Source organism: Enoplosus armatus, chromosome 15, assembly GCF_043641665.1.
Source record: "Enoplosus armatus isolate fEnoArm2 chromosome 15, fEnoArm2.hap1, whole genome shotgun sequence".
NCBI lineage: Eukaryota > Metazoa > Chordata > Actinopteri > Centrarchiformes > Enoplosidae > Enoplosus > Enoplosus armatus.
Genome location: NC_092194.1, coordinates 3,951,732 through 3,966,088, shown reverse-complemented (window position 1 = coordinate 3,966,088; position 14,357 = coordinate 3,951,732).

Genomic DNA, 14,357 nt, shown 5'->3' with positions numbered 1-14,357 from the left:
AATTTACCTCCTGACTCCCGGTGTCTAAACCCCGTCTACTTGTTTGGCTAAAAAAAAGAAACTTCTGTCAGTGTTCAACTTTATTTAATAGTCTCACTTATCAAGTGCCGCGCAGAGAGGCCTGAATTTAAATTAAACACGGCAGTGCCGAGCTGTTCTTTGTCGGGCAAATATGACTTAATTCTGACCCAAAAGGTCGGCGCCATTATGTGGAAATGTGATGTATTTTCAGCACGTCCCTGGCTGTTTTTCATCGTGTTTAAACACAAGAATATCTCCGCTCACTCCTCTCTCTGCTCTCAGGCTAGCCTCATGCTCCATCATACATACATCTCAAATAAATTAATCCCTAATTAAATTATTGGGTGGCTCCCAGCCAAATGGTCATTTCTATCTTGGACCTGATGTTAAATGTGACGGAGACTTCTTCATCTTTATGCATACTCACTCTTCACAGTGCAGCGAGAGTCTCCAAAGTGTCAGCTTTTCCTAAACGACCACCATTTTTTGACATTGATGTTCGGTTTATTCATTGTGAAAACAGCACAATGTCTTGTGTGGCTTTAAAAAAGGAGCAGTTTTTAAAGATTGAGAAAATAACCCATGATGGTGTCATCTGGGCCATTTTAGTTTGGACTCAAGACTGTGTGTGTGCATCAGGAGGGTCTAACACAAAAGTGAGTCGCTTCAAATCAATGACAAAGTTGGCCTATTACCACCTTTTGCTAGAATCAGAGGACTCATGTCCCGGCATACTTCTGTAATGGCCTCCACTAAAAACTCCCAAACAGTTTCCAAACAAGGGCTGTCTCTCAGAGTCGTCTCAGCAGTCCGCTAACTGTTCCAAACTGAACATGGAGAAGCAGCAGTTACTATGTCGTCACTATGCACCACAGAGCTGGAACAAACTTCCAGACACAAGACTTGTTCCGACTTTGACTTTACTTTTAAATCCAAGGGAAAAACCTTTGTGGTCTCAACTACCTCCACTGGACCTTAAGCACTCATCACGATCCACTTACATATAAACCCATTTACCACGATGCTATTTGGTTTTTGTCTTTTGAAGTTTCTTTTAAAATAGTTTCTAGTGTTTTCATTTGCATATAATGCTCGACACTTCTTCCCATAAGCTGACATTTTGTAGACGAAAAGAATAACGATTCACTGAGAAAGTAACCTTGGTCTATGCTGCACGCTTTTGACCACTTTTTCTTTTTTAATTTGTCTCTCAAAATTTTACATAAGCACAATGCCAAATTTCAGGGGTATCCCTTTCAAATTTGTGACAATGCATTTTTGAGATGTGGTCCATTAAGTCTATAGTTTTATTGGGGTTTTGGGAGTTGCAGATGTGAGACAAAAGGAGAAGCCAACGTAAAGAGTCTGTGTTGGACCTGCAAACCAATAGAAGGTGAGTGGGACGGGCCCATCTGTGAGTCAGACTAGCAAGACTGAATGTTGACTTTTGCGTGCTTTGGGCCCATAATGAAAAAAATCATGATTATGTCAAACCAGGAGGCTACTGTATTTATGCGCCCCCTCCCCCCCACCCCACCCCCATACAAGCGGAGCATGATAGCTTCAAGCAGCTTTCCTCGGAAGTAATTTTGTTTGAACTAATGAGCGGAGAGAGGAGTCGGCTCGGCGTTTGCTTTTAAACGCCTCTGATGAATGACTCCCGTCCCAGTGGCTCGTGCTGTCATTAGCCTGACAACGGATAGGAGTGAAGTCCTAAAAGAAAATGGAAAATTGATTTACCTCAATTTTCATCCGGAGCAAATACTTCATCCCCGTAATCCCACGCGACGGTGCACAGAGCGATTAGAAAACTGCCAGCGTGAGCTTCCTGTCGCGCTCATGTGGAAAGACGCCATTCTAATCAGTAGTTGTGCCGTCATCTCACCGCGCTGCACCACTATTACTGTGATATGAGAGACAGTCGCCAAAGCTGGAGTCTAATTTGGGTGACGTTTCAATGGGACTTATTTGGAAAGCTGGTTTTATCCTAATTGTATTAGATTTGAGCATATGTTCTGGGCGTAAGTGAAAGAAAGGGTTGGGGATTCATTAAAAAGCCGAGTGTTTGATTTCCTGTGCCTAGACAAAGTGCTTGTATGATTACATGGCTATATTTATAATTTATTGAAAAGAGAGAAAGCGCCATGTGTCACTGCTTCCTGACAGTAGCAGGGATACCTCTCCTGGGCCTGCATGAATAAAGCTGCTCAGAGTCAGATTTTGGTCTTAAATGCGTCAAAATGGGGAGAACGACTTGATGCTCTTATTCTGAAAGAAAAAGAATAAGTGGCACGCAGAAATGCTCCTAAGGTCTCCTAAACCAGTTCAACGTGACCAGCAGAGGCAGCAGCTACACACACTGTCCATAGGTCTGTCCCAGTGCCCATGGTCTGTCCCAGTGACTTGCATGTTTCTGTATATTGGAGCATGTAAGTGTTGGATACACTGAAAGAAGGGTAAGTCTTAATCATGACGTGTGACGTCATGTGACGCAGCCCTGACACGTCACCTCTGGAGGCTCGCTATTGGCTGATTCAGAGCTTGCGGGGATGGCATTGTAGGTAGACGTGATGGTAGTCCCTATTTTACAACACTTTATGAGTCACTTGAATGAATCGCACGTAGCTAAAAGTTTCTTTTAGCTTCTAATGCCTACTTTTACTGAGACAATTTTAACTCCTATGTCAAAGTTTTGCATCCTTGAATCCGTCTCATACGCGCCAGCGCGGATCTTTAATTACTCTGGAAAGGTCTGGAAAGGTCTGGAAGAGTCCGTCTCTATCCCAATCACAGACATGTTCTGCAGCAGAATGTTTTACTGGCTCAGGAAGAAAAATAAGTTCACTGGTTGAATCACAATTGAACAGGCAGAGAAACAACCTCAGCTCATCTGAATAAAAGTTGCATGTATATACACACATGCCTTAGGTATGTCCTTAGTTGGAAAGTTCTGGGCCGCAAACCATTTGACGTGGGCGTTTCTGGTGGTGAGCTGGGTTGTATGAGGGCGTCATAGCAACAACAATAAAGGAAAACAGTGGGAAACAAAAAGCGGAGTGAGGCTAAATGATCAGAGGATAGCATCCACCCAAAATACTGCAAACACCATCATTGTTTTTCTTTTTATTGCACATTGGCTGTGTTCACCATCTGTTTCTTCTCCTCTGTTTTGACTTTATGGATTCCGGTTATCTCTGCCTGAGGCGGGATGCCATTTCAATGCAGACAGCTCATCACGACGAGTGACAAGCGTTAAGGTGTGAATGTGGCCAGGAGAGGGAGAGGGAAGGCGGGATTAAAAATACACTCCGATGTTATGGTGTGAAGTTGCACCGTTGCTTCGAGGAGCAGCGCCTAAATAGTGTTTGTAGCTCTAAAACAGCTAGGTGACTTTTATTGCCCCGTGGATCGCCACATTTCAACATTTTCGGGAACGTTTCAGAGTCCTCCGCCTGCCTGCAGCGGTGGGAAATCGCGTTGTGCAGTCTTCTCTTTAGACCTAATCTACCACCTGTGTTGCAGCTTCAGTCAGTGATGTCAGCACAGGTGATGCACATTTGGCAAATTGAAAAGCTTTAAGCAAAATGTTTTCCGCTATCAAGAAGAAATGTCTGATCCAATGTCCCCAACACTTCAGCTTTGCCCCCCGCCCCTCTGTGCCTGCCTCGATATAGAAAGGCATTGCAGCCATGATAAATTCTCTAACGGAGCCTAATTAAAGTTCAACAGGAGGGCGACTTAATTACCCTCTCACCTTCTTCACTCCTTATTACTTCCATCTCAAGCTCTGTCTCCTCTTCCTGTTTTCTTCTGTTATCCAATTAGTGAAATCCGTGTTGGATTGAGTCATCCAGCCAATAAGCCTAACTCCTCTCTCGTGTTTGAGGGATCCAATAACTTCGCCATGTCGCCTCTGTTATGATACACCTAATCAGTTGTTGCCTGCAGCCCAACTCGCTGGCTTTTAGTCACGCAAGCGGGAGGACTCGCGATTGCACTGTCAGCCAAACGGTCAGTGAAAAAACCTAAAACATATCAAACAGACTGCCAGATCATTTCAGTTTAAACTGATGGGGTTTTTTTTAATGTACATGGAAATTACTTCAATAAGCCACTTAGATACATATTCAACAGTGTTGGAGGCAGAAGTCCATATTTTTAGTGTTTGAAGTTTTACAGATTATATATATATATATATATAAAAGTTCTGTAAAGCTGCGAAGGGGTTTATATCAACATCTGATTTGGCTGGTAATGGGACACGACCCCTCACCGTTATTTTGAATTAGGCCTACGTCTTATTCTGCGTTCTCATCATCAGTTCATCTATAACATCGTTTCTCGTTTTAGCTGGGTACAAGTAGCTAGTAGCAATATCTGCCCACAGCTAGCTTTTAGCTTGTCTGATTATTATTATAGTGTAAAAAAACAGTTACCAAACCAGCAGAGAAGTTGAAATAACTAAAAATAATGGATAAATAGTGTCGCGGCCCGGCTCAAAGACTGCCACAAAATAGGGAGTCGACACGAGCTGGCGGTCATTTCTTTTCACGACAAACATCAGTCAACTGACGTGTAACAATCAGTCCATCAGTAGCGTAAGGCATGTATGGATGCGTGCATCAAACGCAAAAAAGACCACATGCTGTCACCATGCCTGCCACAGAGAGCGAGACGGGGAGGGGGGGGGGGGGGGGGGTATTTATCGGGCGCAGGTGTAGCTCACGCGGCTGACGACCCACAAAACAACACATTTGGAACCTGACAGGTGGTGTCGATGAAGAGCTCATATGGTGGGCACATCTGACAGAATAGGCTGGGAGCCACGCAGCTACTCGACTGACGCTCTGGATGAAGGGAAATAAAAAGTCATGTGTGTTATTTCTGCTTTAGTGTTTCCTTGACATCCTAACCGGCAGACTTAAAAACAGGTTCTCTGCCCATTGAGGTTTAACTGAACCAATTTCTGACACCCGGCAGCTCTCCCTCTGACAAATGTTTGTATAAGTAAAAATCCAATTTTCTGTTTTGCTGGATGACAACATCTGCCTGTCCTGTCTGTCTGTGAGCGCGCTGAGATGACAGTTCTAAATGCTATTTTCATAACTCAAGTTCAGCTGAGAAAGCACACTGGTACACCGCCTATCTAAATAATCTACATCTCTCTCTCATATATACATATATATTTATATATACACACACTAATGCAATTCAGTGAGTCTCCGTGTGATTTATTTACACTCCACCTCCTCCACGTCGCCGCCCTCGTCTTTTCTCCTGTGGGAAGGTGAGGGGAACATCAAGCAGAACCCCCCCCCCGCCCCCCCATCTGCTTCCTTATTCTTTAATAAATTATCAGACTAATTTCCTATTAAGGCCTGCTTTGTACTCATGCATTTGACACAAACCCAGTTGTTTACTGACATGCTGCCGTCACAGAGTTCCAGTTTTGCTTTTTTGTCCATGACGCACATGAAAAAGATTTCAGCTTGCTGCGCTCCAACTGACCATTCCCGGAGTCCCCGACCCCCTTAGTTACTGTTGCTACGCCTAAATGATGCTCATATGCAGTTTACAGTAGACCACTCGAAATTCTTAGTCCTTTTTAACAATGGGTCCTTGATTTCGGGCGTCAGAGGCAGACAAAAGCAGGGACGTCGAGCAGATTTGCCCAGCCGAAATGAAACTGTCACTGGCGGCTTGTAACAGCTGCGGCTAGCTAGCTAACAAAGCTAACGCCAGCTCCATGAGCTCCAATGCTGACTTTAATGTTTCAAGCTGACTCATTTTAATTATTATTAAAATTATTGAAGCACTGTTCAGACTTTTATTTCATTTTAACATAACCTTGTGTGTTTTACGTATAACATTACAAGAGAAAAGGTTTTTAGGAAAAGGACTGTTTGGCAAATGGTTGCTAAGCTATGATTGGACACTCTGTGCTCGGGGGAGGGGTTTAGTGAATGGTCAGCTGGCCTGTGTGTTTAATGTGTGAAACCCCACTGGAAATACCACAGGGCTAAATATAGGTATCAATCTAAAAGATAAATAAATAAAATAAATCATGAATGCAGATGTCCAGTCACTTCAGCCCTCTGTGCTCATTTATCACACTCAATTATTTTTCCATTAGTCTGACACAGTGATGGAAGTGAAATCTCTTATTTCCTCCAACAAGGAGCCCAGGTGTGTCACCTCCGTCTGTCTGGCTGTATGTGTTTCACAGTAAATGCGTCCTTTTTTGGTGACCCGGTGACCTTAAATCTAGCGCCATCATGTGGCCAAATTAGTGTATTTCCTCACACCTTATTCATATGTATTCATGCCCTGATCCCGCTCATTTTAAATGAACAAACATTCTGTACAGATACATGGTATCAACGAGAAGAAACTTGATTTTGGTGACCCTGTGACCCCCTCCCACTGTGACACCATCGGGCCAAGCTTCAGCTTTGCCTGTATAAATATTGTCCTCTGTCCAGCATAATGTTGTCGGTGATGGGAACAGCTAACCGAGGAGATGATTAGGCCTTGGCGGAGGTCTGCATTCTATTGAGTACTTTCTTGCTTAGCTTGTAAATTTCTATCATGCTTCAGCGGTTTATGCTAAAAATGGAGGCAATTGAGGCTTGGTAAAAGTGGTTTCAATCAGCATTACTGCAAGGCGCTGATGATCAGAATCAAATTCAGCACGCAGTGATAACCATTGTCCTTGTCTCTAGGCGATGAGCAGGACCAATAGAAAGCCACAGCAAGAGCTCGCAAGGTTATTGAACCCCCCCCCCCACACACACACACACACACACCCTCGTGCACACCAAAGGAGCGGCACGTTGCGGGAGCTGTCCTCGGGCTGGAGGAGAGAATCTTTTCATTCTGGTCACTGTGTAACTTGACCTTCTGCATTGTGGCAGCTGGTCTTATTTGGAGGAAATGGCCTTGGGTATTGCGGTGTGACGGCCACATAATGTTCACCACTCAAATTAATTGCGAAACATTATTTATTTAAACTCTGCTGGGTTCCAATCCCCAGGAAAAAAGAAATTGTACATTTAAAACCTGAACAATATTGACATCTAGTGGTTTCAAATTAAAATTAATCTAATTATGAATTATTAATCAAATTATTCTACTGTTGAATTCAAATAAGAGATTATTTGGAGTGAAAAGTAATATCAGAGAAATACTATATATTATGATCCTATTATATGAATTCAAACATGCCATTCTGATCACATGTTCATTCAATTATTTTTAAACATTTTGTATTTGCAGTGTTCAACTGTTACATAAACTCACCCCTTTAACTGAAATATAATAATGTTTTTACATCAGTCCTTACCCTTTGTTTCTCAAACGCGCACATTCCTCTCTAAATGTTTCTCATTTCAAACTACTTTTGGATACTTTAAGGTAAAGATTTATTTTATGTGAGCCGACGCACAATAAAAGCAAATGAAAGTGATTGAAATGGACATTTGAATCAAACCCAGTTTTTTTCCAGTGACCCAGACAATATCATCAATGTCATTGCTCTTATGAAATACTACTAAAAGTAGTGGAAACATTGAAAAACACATCCAGACATAAACCTACACTAGACTACAGCTATCCAGCCATGCTACGGCTCTGGGAGGCTGTATTAGGGAACAGCAGTGCTTTGAGCTTTTAATATTAGCATGCTAACATGCTCACAATGACAATGCTAACATTCTACTTTTCTTTGTCAGGTATATTGTTTACTATGTTCACCATCTTATTTTAGCATGTTAGCATGCTAACATTTGCTAATTAGCACTGAACACAAAATACATTCGAGGCTGATGGGATGTCATTAGCTTCGCAGGTATTTGGTCATAAAGTACTTGAATACATAAATTAAACCTATGAACTTACAGACACTGCCATCCCTGCCATGCCGCTAGCGTGGCTAAAAATTAAAAAAACACCAGACATAAACCAGAGTACGGGTATCCAGTCATGCTAGCGGCTCTGGGAGGCTGTATTAGGGAACAGCAGTGTTAGCATGCTAACATGCTGACAATGCTAACATTGTACTATGTTCACCATCTTATTGTAGCATATTAGCATGCTAACATTTGCTAATTAGCACTGAAACAAAGTACAGCTGAGGCTGATGGGAATGTCATTAGCCTCGCAGGTATTTGGTCATAAAGTATTAAACCTATCAACTGAAGGACACTGCCATCCCTGCCAAGCAGCTAGCATAGCATAGCATGCCTAAAAAATTAAATGTATCCATCTATTGTCATTCTGTGTGACCGCCCCAACATTAAGCTCAATTTTTGAGAGAAAACAAACAAAGATGAATATATTGTATATTAATAAGAGGACGTTTCATTCAGCACGAATATAGTCTAACACCGAAAACATGGGGTTAGATGGTATTACAGGTAGTGGTCGCATGTTAGATTCTACGATGCGTTTAACTGAACAGCATCGAGTAGTGGATATCAGCTGACGTTTATATTTCTGTGTACTTAAATGAAACTTTCCAGGTCTCCTTACAGGCAGACGGGGTGGTGACAAACACCGACAGTGAGAGTGTGGTCACAGAGTCTATAATCAATGTGATTTCTGTGTCACCAAGATGGTCCAACTTAAAATGTCAAGTTTAACATGGGCCGTGTGTGTGTGTGTGTGTGTGTGTCCACAAACACTTTTGAAAGATTCTGAAAAACGTTTTGCAGTCGCTGAAATTGACTTTTTGCAACATTTTAGGAAATAAATTGGGCATTGGGTATTGGACAGTTTTGAGTGAAACTTTGAAAGTACATGTGCAGGGGTTGCAGACGAAAATGTTGAATTAAATCAGAGAAATTACTCACCCCTCTGCTGATGTACAGTGACATAAATAACAAGCCGCTGTTCAGCTCTCAGACGGAAAGTAAATAATGTCAAACCGTGCCTATTTATGGCTCTTGATGTCGGCACTGGCCGCATTACCTGAGGAATGCGATGAAATATGTAAGATAACTCTTGTCAAAATGTCCTCAGGCACTCGATGAGATAAATGTCCCAGGTAGCAGGAGGCTGTCCTTTCTCATGTCATGCATAATTCTCTGTGGACAGGGGAGCGAAGTAAGTTTGCCGCGGCCAACGCCGCTTGTCAAGACACTCAGGAGGCTATTTGTTATTCCTCGTCTGCGAGAGGGACTGACATTTCCCATTGGCAGTTGAAGCACATCTAGCGGTGCCCTCTGCCCCCTTCATCTCCTGTGGTTTGCTCAGCTGAAATGGGACAAAGCTCGCGGGGGCTTATAGAAATTCACGGGGGACATCCGGCGGAGCCACATCCAGGGGGTTTCTGACAGATGTGTCATGGTATTGTGGGACTGCGATTGCCTCCGGAGACTGGTGGATCGCCTTATTACATACATTTACACAGGAAATAGAAGCATGAAGATAATATTTGAAGGCAGCAGGCTAGTTCAACATTTTCTACGCTTCCATTCCATGCATGGACAGAAGCTGAAGCAATCCAGTATGGCTGCTTGGGGAGGAACGTATGGATCTGTGCTTCTCTAGACTTTATTATCCAATAGGATGGAAGTTTTCTCATGGCATGATCTGTTTCCTATAATTGTGTGCTGATGTTATTGAACAATATTCATTTTCACATCCATCCCACCCAGCTGGCATATATCAACACCCTGAGTCAGTGTTGGAGGAAGTGTTCAGATCCTTTACTAGAAAAAGTACTGAAGTAATAATACTACACCGGGAAAATACTCCAAGTAAAAGTCCTGCACTGAAAGTGTCACTTCATTAGAAGTATCTGAGTATGATCAGGTAAATGTACTTAAAGTATCAAAAGTAAAAGTACTCTTATACTGTTATAGTCTTCGGTTGTTTGGTTACTCACAGTTTTTCCTGATGATCCACGATGGTTCGGGGGGGGGGGTTCCAGTGGGTCGGTTTCATGGTGTAGTTTGAGTCGCTTTGACCGACTGTAGCGTCAAACCAAAACGGCCCCAAACAGACATTCACCGAAATAAACAGGCCTTTACAAAGCAAGCGTCTTCCACGGTTCCATTTAGGCACACCTGCCTTCATTAACCAGGCTGAGGTCAGGTGAGGCTGTGCTCTTGGTATAGCACCAAACTGCCACTAGGTGCCGCTGAACTATCTGCAGTGAAATAACTGAAAACAAATAGGAAATGATATCTTTATATTACAGACTTGCTAGAAATGGCTCCAACAATGTGACAGTGTTTGTTTTTTTTTAATCCTCACATTTGAGAAGCTGGAAGCATGACGTATTTGTACTTGCACTTAAATTAGTCATCAACTAATCGTCTCAGCTCTACTTGTACATATTGTTAGCTACAGTAGTTTCATCTATAACAAAGCATCGTGTTTTATAAGCTCTTCATATGTTTTGTGTAAAGAAAAAAATCTTAATCGGCAAAGTAACTGGTAACTAAAGCTGTCAAAATAACTGGAGTGGAGTAAAAAGTACAATATTTCCCTCTCAACTGTAGTGGAGTAAAAGTACAAGCACCTACAATGTGTACTTAAGTACAACTAAAGTACATTGCTTGAGTAAATGTGCTTTGTTAGATTCCACCACTGCTCCCAGTTCACTTATTGAAGCCAGTTCTTCTGCAGTTCACCTGGAGAGTGACATATGATGCTGAAGTTACTGTATAAATTACAGCACAAAACTACTGTTTTCTATTTCTTTTTTTTTTATTTCCTTTTGCCTTTTGACAAATCCCAATCACATCTCATCAGCATGAGTGTAATGGAACTGGTCCCAAAAAAAAATGCATATGTGCTGTAGAAGTGGCATGCTGTTCAGGAAATAATCTATGAGAAAATGAAATGGCAGACTGAGAACGCGATATGAAAGTCAGAGACTATGACGTGAAACTAAAAGGAAAAAGAAGACTCCGAGAATATTGACTGAACAGAAGACGGGGAAGAAAGAAAATGAAGGGGTTGGCACATCGAAATCAATCAGATTGCTCCTTTTATTTAGTCCTCGGTGTCTAAACTCAGCACAGAGGCACTCTCTCAGCTCCCTCTCTCAGCTCCCTCTTTTTGTCTTCGGTTTAAGTTTTATTTTCTTCTGCCTCCATTTCGCATATCGCAAACAAAAAGCCAATACGTTCACCTACAGCACAGGGGCAGAGGAGACAAGACCCTGTACCAGCAGGGTACAAGGTGAAACTCAAAGAAGTCCTCACAGGTCTGAGGATCCAACGCTGACCCTCAATCGGAAGAGATGGGGCTGGATTTTGTAAAAGATGGTGCGACATTCTGAGCCAACGTTCAATGGACCTAAAGCTCCTCGCCATAGACTGCCAAAACACAGAGAGGGTGAGGAACAGGGTTTAATAGGGGCCTGTATCTGGATGTTGACCGACTGATCGGTTGGTTTAGTGGTGGCCAGCCTGCCTGGCCTTACGAGACCTTCGAGGACAACCTGTAGGATCACGTGGCACGTGACCGCGCACGGATCCACATCTTTTAGGGAGCGTTTATCTTCTTTGGTTACAAGGCTTGCATCAGCTATTGACACAAGGTTTGATGTTGTTTCATTGAATATTCTCGCGTTTTCCTTTTAATATTCACAAGCTTTCTTTCCTTCTTCTGCACTGTAATACAGTTTCACTCAGTATTCCGCGTGCCACGTATCGGTTCAAGTGTTTGACTAACCTCTCAGCTGTTGCCTCGTTACAAGGTTGGTGGATGGAACCAGTCCGCCCACCGGCACTTTCCCTCTTTGATTGCATGGACTTTCTGCCCAACATCCGAATCATGTCAAGAGCCAGGGCTCCGGGTCAGCCCACGCGCTGCTGCGAAACGCTTTTTACCCTTTGTACCATTGTTTGTCAGCGCGCCTTCAGTCTGTGACGGCGAGAGAGCACGTGATGACGGAGCGCCGCCTGCCTGCGCCTTCTCATGCTTTAAGATGTTGTAAAGTTTGAACTATTGTAGCTGTGCGTTGAATCATGCATGCCATTCATTATTCATGCACGCTTCATAAATGCATCATTCAATGCACCAAAAAAAAAAAAAAAGGTCTGGTGTTCATTCACACAATTATAGCTTCGGTGGATCGCTGACATTTCATGGGACGGCTCACGAATGGCTAAGCACCAATTGTGGTGGCTCCGGGTAAGCAGTCGCCACCAATCATCTGGAGAACGACATGGTTTCTCTCTTCCCTCGGCTGAACTCGTCAAACCACAGCTCAGCCGCGAGCCCCGTTAATGAGCCAACGCCTCCTCTCTCCATTATTCGCAGTCTCACGAGCCAGGAAGCGGTGTCAATAGCATGACAGCAAGATGTCTCCCTTCGGGGGGGCTTTGATCAATAGATTGGACAGCTCTCCCTCATCTTAAGAGACCCCCGGGGGGGGAAAACCAAGGTGATGGAGAACGTAAAGTAAATCTGACAACAAATGAGTCCCGTGGTGATTTTGCGCCAAGACGAACTCACAGCCGCCTGATCCGAAACGGGGTGACGCAGGCTTGAACAAAGTCGAGGGTGTGAAAACCATGTCTCGAATGAGCCTAACAAACCAAACCAAGATTAAACGGCACCCTAAAGAGCTAATGTGATCGAGTAATGAGTCAGGCCCATTTACCAACTGTTGCGTTCATGGCTTTAAGACTAGGAAGTAAAAGATCACATCGAGTCAGTGGAGAGAAGGGACATTACGTTATATTACGGTATTTGAGTGCCATTTATAGATCAAATGGTTAATATGAGGCAACAGCCATGAGTCAAAAGTGATTATTAGTGAAGTTTATTAGACACGTTTCCATGGTAACTTAGGTTAGAGTTACTTCAACCACCTTTATGAAACAGAATGTCCACAAAGTAAGCCTGACTTACTCACTGAAGTAAGCCTGGTTTAACTGGTAATCTTGCTTTATGAAACACCCCTCTGCACCGGGCTAGTTTGGAGGGGTTTGGTTGTCATGGTAACTTCAGCGTGGTCAGTGTGCGAGCCTTCTTTATGAAACACACTGTCCTGAAAATAACCCTGATTTACTCGAGTGGCTTCACTGGCTCTCCGCTCTGCGTTCGCTGTATGTCGTTTGTCAGAAGCGAGGAGCTCGTCATCAACTGGAGAAACTTCCTTCGGTCTCTCATAGATGCGGACCCCCGCCAGGGGAGCACCATCTCATGCTCCATCACCTCCATCACGGCCGGCTCTCACTCAAGCTGCTACAGTGCAGCAAGCCTGGATGTGAGCTACAGTGTAAGTGCTACTATCGTTTGCTGCCACTATTAACAACATTGTGTTTTGTTTGTTTTTTTAGACCCCATTCACTTCACTGAATGGATTACATTTGTTTTACAAGTGCACTACTGACACGAGATGGCTGGTATGCAGCCCAGGCTCCTTCAGAGGAGGACAAAGATCACCAGGTGAATGCATGACGGATAGGCGTCTCATAAAATGACCAAGACAAGAGAGGCACTTTGCGGGACATTCAGAACATCCCACCTGCCTTGTCAGCCTTAATCACAAAGTGGTGCTGCAGCACCGGAGAGCATCCTCCTCACCCTCCAACTCAGCCGTCATAAATCCACTCCATTCTCCAAATGAAATTCTGATACTGTATATGATCACTGGCAGGCAAGTATACGCTTGCAAGAAATACCGAGGTGAAATTCAGGAGCAAACATGCAAAAACAACAGAACAGCCAACAAGAATAATTTGTTTTCTAGGTACATGTATTAACCCTCAGCCTAGTCACCTTCAAACACTTACTTTCACTTCAATTTGTTCATTTTATGTCGTCTTATACACATTTCTTTCATTAAATCTTGAACCACTTACTTTTATTCCCTGTGAAATGTATGCATGGAATAGTGATGGTTACTGTAAGACCTCACCAATAACAGCCACCTTGTTCCCGGCAGACAGTTTGACTTGTAATAATAGCAGGGAGAGCACACCAATACACGATGCAGTAGAATGCAGCAATTTAAGTTTAAACTACACCTGCGCAGTTCTTGCTAAGATGTCACGTCTGCTGTGAAAAAGTAAAACAGCTTTGTTGTCTTGTAACTATTAGTATGTCGAGTGATCCACACTCAAAAGGCTTCGCTTTATGTTCTCCCAGCACTCATCAGCCGCTGTGTGGGAGGCAGTCCTGGAGGGCTCCCGTAGAAAAGCTCGGGGGGGGGGGGGGGGGGGGGGGCAGCTCTTTATTGGACGTGGTTAGCAAACCAGCCAGTTAGGCTTCGTCCTTACATCCCATCTCTTGTAAAACTGAAAAAGTTCACATTGGGCTTGTCGAATGACTGACTGTACCCCCCCCCCCCCCCCCTTCAAGGTCCGTTAACA